The sequence below is a fragment of the Scleropages formosus genome, chromosome 21 (genome assembly GCF_900964775.1).
Source record: "Scleropages formosus chromosome 21, fSclFor1.1, whole genome shotgun sequence".
NCBI lineage: Eukaryota > Metazoa > Chordata > Actinopteri > Osteoglossiformes > Osteoglossidae > Scleropages > Scleropages formosus.
In genome coordinates this window covers 892,548-904,757 of record NC_041826.1, presented here as the reverse complement: position 1 = coordinate 904,757, position 12,210 = coordinate 892,548, and positions in this window count along the sequence as shown.

The following is a 12,210-nucleotide window of genomic DNA, read 5'->3' as shown; positions in this document are numbered from 1 at the left end:
TTTATATTGTTTTTGTTTGAATACAAGTCAAAATTACAACTCACTGCTTTTTGCTTTTATTAGCATTTTCCATACTGCCTTAACCTTTTTGGAATTGGGGTTGTTCATGATGTATAAGGGGGGTGCAGTGGCACAGCAGGATTGGCTGGGTCCTGCTCTCTGGTGGGTCTGGGGTTCGAGACCCCCTTGGGGTGCCCTGTGATGAACTGGTGTCCCAGCCTGGGTATGTCCCCTCCCTCTCCAGCCTTGCGCCTGGTGTTGCTGGGTTCGGCTCCGGCTTGCTGCGACTCTGCTCGGGACAAACAGTTTCAGCCAGCGTGTGTGTAATGTATAAAGCTGGGGCAATTTTAATACATTGCTTAGGAGTACTACAGTTAGGATTAGCAACCTTGAGATCAAAAGCAGCAGCTCTAACCACTATGCTGCTAAAAAACCCTGGTTATGCATATATACACAAACTCAATCTTACCTGGAAATGATGGAACAGAATATACTTTATTGTCCCTTTCCAGGGAAATTTGTCTTGGACACCATGACATGGCCAGTGCACAACAAATGATGCTTCATGGATAAACAATGCAGGCTCAGTTATTATTATTATTATTATTATTATTATTATTATTATTATTATTATAAAAATTTCCTTTGATGTGTTAAAAAGAGGGGGGCGCGGTGGCGCAGTGGCGCAGTGGGTTGGACCACAGTCCTGCTCTCCGGTGGGTCTGGGGTTCGAGTCCTGCTTGGGGTGCCTTGCGACGGACTGGCGTCCCGTCCTGGGTGTGTCCCCTCCCCCTCCGGCCTTACGCCCTGTGTTGCCGGGTAGGTTCCGGTTCCCCCGCGACCCCGTATGGGACAAGCGGTTCTGAAAATGTGTGTGTGTGTGTTTGTGTGTGTGTGTTAAAAAGATCATCATGGAACTGGCAAGAATGTTTCTTTTGCTATTGTTTGGGATGCAGGAAAATCCACAGTATTTCGGTAAGGTTTTGCTCAAACTTCCTCCGGTCATCAACTAAGAAAAATGTTTTAGAAAGTCATTACAAATCATATCTTTACCATTACAAAGAAAAATGTTTACAAGTTATATTAAGGGGGTGCAGTGGCGCAGTGGGTTGGGCCACAATCCTGCTTTCCAGTGGGTCTGGGGTTCGAGTCCCGCTTGGGGGTGCCTTGCGACGGACTGGCGTCCCGTCCTGGGTATGTCCCCTCCCCCTCCGGCCTTACGCCCTGTGTCACCGGGTAGGCTCCGGTTCCCCGTGACCCTGTATGGGACAAGCGGTTCTGAGAAAAAAAAAAAAAAGTTATATTAAAAGCTGCTGCTTCATACAAAACAAAATTATTACAGACTTGGGCACAAATCTGGCTGTCTTCTGAATTATCAGCTAAAAACACAAATGAATGTGCCATGAAGCCCATGGGAACAATCTCTGGTAGAGTTACATACAACTCCAGATGATTAATGACATATTTAAAAAGTTTTACAAGACAGTTTTATACTTCACAGCAGCAAGGCCTGACTGATTACTTTTAATTGTTTGGAAAGGCTATATCTGGTCATTGAGTCTGAGAAAGAGTACAGTTCTTTAAGGGGCCCTGTAGAACGCTGAGGTGTACAAGGTGAACGGTGGTAGATTTATTTTTGCAAGTGTATATTTTTTGTTATAACCTTTAACTAAATCCAAACAAATAAAACACAAAAAATTAAACTCAAGCCTTAATCAAACTGTTTTCTCCCAGGCCTGCCTTTCTCCCCAGATGAAAAAAAAACTCAAGTTTTTAATATATATTAATTAATTAAATATATGAATTCTTCTGAACTGGTCACACCTGGTGCTCATTTCCTCCTAATGCCAGATGTGGATGCGAGTCCAAGTGGGAGCATGCATGGGAAGGCTCCTGTCTGTCACAGTACTGTATGTCATAAACTCCCATTTACTTCTGAGGAGATCTGGAACACTGTCTAGCCAATGACAGCAGAAAAAAACTGGGTTTTCCCAGAAGAATTTTATATGAAGTTCTGAAGAGATATATCCTCATGGCAGCCACTGATGTCATCCTTAAAGAGGATTAAATTACAGACTCCATGAACACAAACTCATTTTGTTTGTTCATCCATTATCAGTAATGGTGTGTGCCCGTTCACTTATGCTGTAGGGGCTTTGTAGGGTATATTTTTATAGGGCTTATATTATGTTGCTATCAGAGTCAATCAAACGAAGGGGGCTAAAAAAGCAATTATTGAGCTGGCAGAAAAAAAGGCATCTACATGGACATGAGGATGGATCAATAGATGTGAGCTGTGGGTTCAGGGCAGCACTGCCTGCATGCAGGGAGGGGTTATATCAACTCTGGCTTATCACCTAGGTGAATGTGTCTGCTGTGGAAAGACCCAAAACACCCCATGACCCCAGGTTACATCACTGGCGATTTGTCCACAAATTGTGTGATATAAAGCAATTTTTAAAAGACAAAAATCCATTAGAATGCTTCTCTTTTTGACCCAGTCGTTTGTTTCATGTGGACTTTAAGATAACTAAATTCCTCTGTTTACTTTGAAGACAACCTGAAATTTAAGACTAAATGTGAAGTTAACCATGTGTTGGAGTGCTTGATGCCGTAGTGTAAATCACGATAGCATTCAATAACAAATTTTTTTGTGCAAGTTCAGAAATGAAGACCACTGAAATTCATAATGAGATTCTTTTTGTTTTTTTTTTTTTCTTATTTGGTCTAGCTTTTCAATTGCTACTACTATGTCCATAGATTATGAAAGTAAAACAGAGGATGCGTACTAGTGAGAACAAGCAGGTGATCCATGTTTTTTTGATGGCATCCATTTTCATTTTCTTTAACAGAAACATGCTGTACTTCTGATTTCTCATTGTTCCCATGCATTTCTTTTACAGTTTCATCATTTGTGATTGGATGATGGAGACATTAAAAAAATCTGTGAGGGTATAATATTCCATCTGTATGTAATGTCATGTCACACCCATTTTCATTCTGCAGAGTCAGTTAAGTCCACAATGTTACTGCTATGTTCAAAACACGTCTCTTAGCAGGCCAACAAAGGAGAATCTGTTTCATAATTCATCTCCAACTCCATGGGGGCAGTGCAAGAAACTGGACAAAGATGCAGCTTAGGCAGTTTTCGCCACAACATCTAGAGACAGCTGAAGAAACTAAAACATCTCATTTTTTTCTTTTTTTTTTACCCAAGGCTCTTTGTGTTTGTTCACTGAAATGAAAATTAAATTGATTTGCAGCTACCCAGCATGATAATTCATAATAGGAGCAACAGGGTTTTGTTGTGTAATTTAAGCACTTTTTAAAATACATGATATCTGTCAGTGGTAGACTCTCGGACCAGGTGTGGCAACTGGTTGTGAAACATACCTAAAAGCTCAGAACCACAGGTCAAAAAGTTGGTGGAGTGGGGAAAAACTGGAGCCAATGTCTGAGCTGTGAAAATGAGCTTGAATTTGGCCCAGCACTGTTCCATTATTGTGGAAACTAATGAATAATTATGGGTCAAGACAGCTGGAGTAGACAATTATTTTATTATGTTATTTTTTTCCCGTTGAAGCCAGGGATACTTGTTCCAACAGAGATAAAGGAAAAGGCATTCTGAGAACATTAGTTGTACAGTGGAAAAGGAAATGTGTTGCTCTCAGTCATCATTTGAAAAAGTTTAGGCTTGAAAATGACCAATCTGGATAAAATATCACAAATGTATATATCATATGACAGCATTTGATTGGAATTGACATTACAGAAGGGAAGTCTTGTGGCCCAGCAAGTAGTGCTACCCCATACACTGCCTGGGTGGTGCGAGAAAACATGAGTTTGATCCCTGCTCAGTCTTTGTAGAGTCTGCACATTCTCCCTGTGTCTATGTGGGTTTTCTCTGGGTCTCCTCCAGCAGTCCGAAGACATGTAGTCCTGTTTAACCGGTGACTCTAAATTGCCCATAGTGTGTGAATGGAGGTGTGAGTGGCTACCCTGTGACAGAGCGTTGTCCTGTTCAGGATGTATCCCCTTCAGCCTTTTTTTATTATTATTATTATTTTATTTTTTATAGAGTGCTCTGCTCACGCAGTGACACAGAGCGCTTTAACACAGGCATACAGCAAGAAAAAGTGATACAAAGAAAGAAGACAGTCAACTAATGGCTACCATAATGAAGAACTTATTATAGAGCTATAAGTATACCTACTGGCCACCGGGGAAAGGAACAAAAACTCCCAACTGAAGGTTGAGGGAGAAATAAACCCAGTGCTTCTGAAACAGGGTCTGGCTTATCATGACCTTGCTCAGGACAGGCAAATTATTGAAATAGTATTACATGAGACGATTTAATTTTAGTAAATGCAGTTTCTTCTATGAATTAAATGTTAACAATCTGGTATGCATGAGAGATTTAAATTTTCAGCTTACCAGTAGAACAAGTCTAAGTGAACAGTGTTCATCATGATGGATTGTTTACTTCACAGCAATCCGTTTATTAACTTTAGAGGTTTTTGGCTAGGTGCAAATGACATATTGTCAACGTTTTCTCCCCCCAGCATGCCTCCATTACAACTGAGGCAAACACATCTGAACAAGGCCTATGTCTGACAGCAGAAAAAAGGCTTGTCATTTGAGCCACCCTGACTCTGGCTCAATATTGTGCTGAGGCTGACAATCAAGGAGTCTAATGCAATGGAGCAGAGTTATCATGAAAAAGATGTAATCAAACCATCATGGTTCACTTTAAGGCATAGACACAAACAACTAGTTGCACCAGTCACACTTAATCGCAAGTTTATGTACAATGCAAAAAAGATTCTAATAACTACTGGTTACTACAGTATATAACTATCATAAAGTTGGGTCGCATCATTAGTATTTTGGAATCAATTTTATTAGTAATGTGTATGCATATGTCACAAAAACACAAATTATGTTCTATATGAATTTTACAAATGTAATCTCCAAAGGAAATGTTTTGCTGTTTTATTATGATCAGTGGAGGGAATAAAACTATCTTCACTGGAAGAAGTTTTTGGGGTTTTTACATTTTAAACAATATCGCTATCCTATATTTTTAATTAAATGTCAAACATCCTATCTAGCGGCATGGAAGCACAATGAGCTAGAATCTAGTTTAGTTTGTGTGGAGTTAAATTTGTGTATGTTTCTTCCTGGTGCTCCACTTCTCTCCCACAGCCCTAAAACATGTTGAGGATTAAATTGCCTGTAGTATGTTTATTGATCACTGTGTGAAATTATACTGCAATATACTGGCATCCCATCCAGGATTTACCTTGCCTTGTGATACATGTCTCCTGGATAGACCGTAGAACACAGCAACCCTACATTGAACACGTCATTATTGATGATGGAAGAACGGACATCATACAAAGCTATCATTAAAACACCCTTTTTAATGTATGTATATTCAGAATGATGAAATTGTTAAATTATAATTCATCTTATATGCATAAAAGAAAATATTAATAGAAAATATGCATAAATGTAGCATGCTTATTTCAGCATACTGTTCCTTTTACTGACCACTGAACTGTTGTTAGTAACTTTAGCAACCTTTATGACAATAGGTTCTTATATATGTAAGAAACATTATTTAAATGCATATGTATGTTTTTTAACAGCAGAAATCAATAAAAATAGAAGCACACCCATCTCTCATGTAACACAGCCCTGTAAGGCAAATTCCCATTGTGAGGGGATTGAATTACCACTACTATAAGAAAAAATAATTGGTTCCTCGACAAAAAAAAAAGTGCCTCCAAAAAATTTCAATACAAAAAGTTATTCTTATGCAAGACATTGCCAAAACCAACATCTTTTATTTATTCCAGAAAGTATTATTTCTGCTTTGTCTTTTAATGTTATACTTTCTTTCCTTCATTATCATTAATTTCTTATTCAACACAGGGTAACAGTGGTCCAAGTGCAAGCACAGGGTGCAAGATATGGTACACAGTCCACTGAAGGGAAACGTTTTCATAATTTTGCTGATGGATGTTTATTGTATAAAGAAATAAAATTCAGAAGAACACATTCTATGTCACTCTGCAAAGCATGGGGACACTATGCTGCTAGAGGTGCTGTGAAGCATTGCTAACAAATGTTTGATGCTAGATGATCTTAATTTGATCACAGGATAAAGGCTTTGTTTATATTAGTTAAAAGGTCTTCGTTTTATGTTTATGCAACTGTGTCATGTGTTGCTGCAGCTGCATTTGCATGGCTGCAGCAGTACAAAAGGAGAAGAGAAGAGGGAAGATGGTGTTATCACTGTTTATTTGTTCAAGGAAACCTTTCCTTGAAGTAGGAGGACATGTTATCCCAACAATGAAACCAGACAGCATGCCCCTTTTAGAGAGAACCCCCTTCCAAGTTCTTCCCCATGTCAAGTCCATCACTGTTATCACTCACCATTCATCATTTCCATAAATAGCACAAATTACACAAGTTTCACATCCTCAGTCCTGCTCCTTGAAAGAACGCCAACCAACCAATTTCAATAACTACTTGCCCCGAGCAGGGTCGCGGCAAGCCGGAGCCCATCCAGGAAACAAGGCTGAGGCGGGGAGGGGGGTGGGGCACAGTACACTCTGGATGGGATGCCAGGGCATCACAAGGCCACAGCTAGGTACTCAGACACACAGCCAAAGCAAAGGTACTGGAGAAATTGCAGGGCAAGCACCTTGCTCAAAGGCACTACAGCTGGAGGCGGGGATCAAATTGGCAACCTCCAGAGCCAAAGGCAGCCGCTCCAACCATGACGCCACCAGCCACTTGAAAGAACACATGTTATCAAAATAATTTAAGTAGATTTAACTGAGTTAACAATTACATCCGTACAGTTCATTTCCATAAGGACTGAAAGAACAGAGGTTCATATCCTATCTTCTTCTGCAGTACCCTTGATCACTGTACCAACCCTGAATTGCTCTCATAAGCAGGGGCTAAGCCAGAACTTTTTTCAGAGGTGGCCAAGTAAGACCCAGTGATTTCATTGGGGTGCCACCCCCTGCAAAAAAACAAAAACAAAAAAAAAAACACAACTGACTGTGACATGCTTACCAAAAGCAAATTCTACAGACAGAAATTCTATAAATTCTACAGAATATATTTATTACAAATGTACACAAGAAATTATAGTGGCAGTACTTTGAAATGTTTGTAAAAACATTATAATATCATTTAATATGATCCTTATTCTACATTATATATTTAGATGCTAATGATGCAAATTGGGTATTGGAAATTATTTTTTTTTATGTTTGCAGATACAACTTATGTAACCTACATACCTGATGGGCAATGACTGACTACATGAGTGTTTTCATTCGTCTCTGATTCTGGTCTGATGTGTGTTGTGTCTGTAGACCTTCACCACAAGCTTCCTCTCCGACTGTATCTCTGCGTCCCCCTCGTCTCTCTTAGCAGCACACATTTCCCCTGCTTCTTCCCTCTCTGTAACATTCATTTCCTTGCCTCTTCATCATTTTCAGTTTTACTGGTACTAGTCCTCAGTTTGTAAAAAAAAAGGAAAGTTTTCCTCATCTTCCTCATCTTCCCCTGCTTTCCTTTTGCTCTCTACAGTGTAGACAAACACACCTAACAAGAAACACTTATTAAATTGAATAGCTACTTACAAAAAAGTGACAGACTCAAAATGTAAGTGTATTATGATGTAGTAACATCATGTGCTGTAACATTATTTTTAAAAATCAGCTAGCAGTGGCAGAAACTACCTAACATTACCCTATTACTAATAGGCCTGTTACTAATAGTATTAGCTAAGTTATGCGATATATAATGGTAAGCTAACATTTGTTTGTCATGATGAAACATCGCAGTACCTCAATTTTAACAAACTTTCACGAAATGGTAGTGAAATGTAGGTAAACAACACTGATTTTACTCTTGTGATCACCATATCTTCTTGCACTGGACTTGGCTGCAGTAACGCTCCCGAAACTCAGTTTTCCCGCTCCTACTACTCCTCCCTCCTACACACAGAGGTTTGTGCCATGCGGGCTGTTCACTGCACGGAACACTGTGTGCATCATACAAGTTTTAGCGGCAAAAACGTCACTTGTCAGTGTGGTCAGAGTGCTTTGCACAACAGGTGTAGCCAGAGGGGTGGCCAAGCTTTAGTCAGGGGTGGCACTGGCCACCCATGGCCACCACATAGCTATGCCCCTGCTTAAAGTATGGGTAAACAATTGTAATGTTACACTTTAGAGAAAAGAGTCACCTAAATGTACAATAATAATAATTTTACATTTGTTTATTTAGCAGATGCTTTTCTCCAAAGTGACTTCTAACAAACTCTAGTGTTATCAGCTCACACAACTAATTGAATATGGTGACAGTCACAGGGATTTACACTGCTAGATACACTAGATACTACTTACAATGGGTCACACATCCATACATCACTGGAACACACGCTCTCTCTGTCATTCACATACTATGGATGAAGCTAATAATGAAAAACATTGGTTGATTAAGAATCTGTAATTTTGTCTTTGCTCTTCATTCCTTTTATTGGGCCAACGGAGTTCACTGAGAATGGGTGTGCTGGTGCAGTTATGTTATAATAAAATAATATTAAAATTTAAAGCCTTAAAAATTTTTATTATACCTATATGGAAGATTTTCACTGAACCTAACCTAAGAATAAATTGACATCCCTGTGTTAAGATTATATTCCCTTGTGACTTAGTGGTGTTATGAACAAAAGAAATTAGCAACAGACCTCCAATCCCACATATGTTTGGTGTGTTTGTAACATGAGGAGCTAGTATATATGTTAAGCTGACTAATCTTAGTCACAGGGATTTACACTTGTTTTAGAGAGAGAAACTAAACCAAAGTATGAGTCTGCTGCTTCATATAAGTTATTTCAGAGTGCCACAGATACAAGACCCAAGATGAGGTAAACAAGCACTACAGCCTCATCTTTGAATTCAGGAACTCACACACAGACAACTGAGGCTGCTTGTCCCAAGTGGGGTCACAGCAAACCAGAGCCTAACCTAGCAACTCAGGTTCCGGTGCTGGGGGCGAGGGAACACACCCTGGCTGGGACGCCAGTCTGTCACAAGGCACCCAAGGTGAGACTTGAACCCCAGACCTGCCAGGGGGTGGGACCCCGCCAAACCTGCTGCGCCATTGCGCACCCCCCTCAATTCAGGAACTCATTTAGGAAAATTATGTTGTTATATTAAGAAGAGACATGCTATAAGAAAAACAACTTAGTATTTCTATGGCTGGACTGTGCATGAAAACTACTGCTAGTTCCAAAAATGTTGGTACTATTCTGTATATTCTCCAAATTTCTTTTAATATTGCCACCAGCTGAAGTACAAGAAATCCACTAAGGTAAAGAACATTGATGCAAAAATGTAATCATATTAAATTCTTTTTAATCTGCACCCTAAAAACACAAATATTGTATTTGCTTAGAATTACTTTCTCTTTTGAGCATTAGCAAAGTGATGAATATAAGCCTGGGAGAGCTCAGAGAAGCAGCAGATAGAACAGGAATGCAGAAATCCATGAGGTCACAAAGAGTTGACTCAACTGAATTGATAGGCACACTGTATGTAAAGGACTTTTTTTAAACTAAAATGTAACTAGCACAAAAATTTTTAAAAATGCAACCTCTAGGATGACTTGAGGGATTCCTGGAAAATTAGATCACCATTCTGGATCTTCTTTGAGGGTGTTATATGACCACCCTTTACCTTTGACCTGTATTGTATATCTGCTTGTATTTGCATTTTCATAGTATGCTGACGGGGGGTGCGGTGGCTCAGTGGGTTGGACCGGGTCCTGTTCTCCGGCAGGTCTGGGGTTCAAGTCCCGCTTGGGGTGCCTTGCGATGGACTGGCGTCCCGTCCTGGGCATGTCCCCTCCCCCTCTGGCCTTACGCCCTGTGTTGCTGGGTAGGCTCCAGTTCCCCACGACCCCATATGGGACAAGCGGTTCAGACAATGTGTGTGTGTATATACTTTCTCTTTTGAGACTGATAAGCCTTCAGATTTACCTCTATTTTTTAAATATTCCATTATATTAACACTAGACACAATCCTATTATGACAAAAAAAATTTGAAACAGACCCTTGGAATGTCTCCACTGACTGTCCTCTAACAAGTTATAACATTCAAGATACACAGTACAAGATGTTATACTCCATGCATACATTACAACGGCACCCAGTCCAACAAACAACAACATGAAGCCACAGAGAACATCCAGCATAGCCAACATATACCTCCATGACTCAAGACCAAGAAGCTTAACTACCTTCTCCAACCAAGCAAGCAAGCAAGCAAGCAAGCAAGCAAGCAACCAAAGCAAAGCAAAGCAAACCAACCCAACCCAACCACGGGCTACCAACAGAAGTATTTCATTGAGGCTGTCAAGTGGACACCTCCGTTCGTCAGTGTTTTGTTGAATTAGGTCCACGACACCTCCAGAAGGCTCAACAGTGCAGTCTGGCGTCCCAAACCCATCTCCTTCCACTCATATTAAATGCCCTTTCACCCTCAACAAATATTGCAACTACACAAACTCAACAGCCACTTAAACCATAGCTTCATACATACCTTCAAAACACATCACCTTTACAAAATCAAATCATGGATTACCTCCATACCCACCAGTGGAAAGTACAAATGCACCACTCCACAAACTTAAACTACCCTAATTAACAAGGCCACACTTCCTTAATTACCACCAGCTGCCTTCCGTAACCATCCACCTGCCACTAATTTTCCACCACTACACATCTCCTTCCAACCTGTGACCCCAACTATCCTCTTCCCTTTTCAACCATAACCATTGACTTGCCTTCTCAGTTGCCTCAGACAGTTCCTTCACCACCATCCTTAACGAGCAGCCTCTAATATTAAATTCCCCCAAAAATGTAAATGTAAAATGACGTAGCTGATTTAGCCACAAACCCCTGAACACCTATCTCTACCACTCTCACATGAGCCCACCATCCACAGTCTCTTGCCTCTACCACCAGATTTACATATGTTAACAGTTTCCGCTCGTATGCCTCCCCATAGGACCCTCAGACAGCACCGTAAACTCTACGTAGTACACAATCCGCTCACATACCGAATATAACACCATGTCTGGACGCAATGAGTTGTGGAACTTGGAGCTGTTTGCCCACATCAGCCAACAGCTTCCAATCCCATGCATTAACCCACCTACCAGGGCACATCTGCCCTTGCATAGTGCTTCTCTGTCCTGCCTGCACAAAACCAGTTGTTTTAGCTATACTGCAAGCAGGTGAAGAAGAATTCACCACTTGCCATTTGCTTTCAAAAACATCTGCTAAACATCTAAGAAATTGATTATGGCACCAAGTATAACACCCCTGCCCCAAACTAACTTTATACCCTGACAAAATGTGCCTCAGCGTCGCCACACCACTACACAACTTACAACAACCATCACCACTTGCCCACTGCTTAACATTCTGTGGTGTTGGCATCACATCATAAGTTGCTCCCACAATGAACTTAAGGCGACTCGCCTCCATAGCACACACATCTTGCCAGCGTAACTTCCTCTTCTCCATGCCTTCCCAGTTCACCCACTGACCCAACTTAACTAATGCGACCGCCTTTGCATGCAGCACCTCCTCTTCCCGGCCCCTGATCTGCTCAACAACCAGCCACCCTCTGTCTGCTTCTGGGGCAGCACTCCACAACTGCTGCATGTGGCCAGAGCCAAGCCCTGCCTTATCCTTCTGCATGTGACCAACTATGTCCAACAGCATCAGTGCCCCTTTAGGACTTTAGACCGCATCTCTAGGGTTCCACCCCTTACCTGTCCTCACTGACAGCACCAGCTTTTTCACAACTTTATCTTTTGACTCTGCTAGAGTCAGCTTCAAGCCCACCTTCACACACTTGTACACCTCCGGCAAACTTGTTACCTGCAGCTCCAACATGGCCTTACCATATAACGCCACACTACTTAAACAGCATGGCTCTCCCAGCCACCTTCTTACTGCTGTACTAACAACCTGCTTGAGCTTCTCAACCTCCCATACAGAGAACTTATATATCATAAGTAGCCACCTAATACATGGCAACAGCCTGAACTGCAGATACCACAACTTTAACTTCCCAGGGAGGAGGGACGCATCAATGCTCTTTATGTCT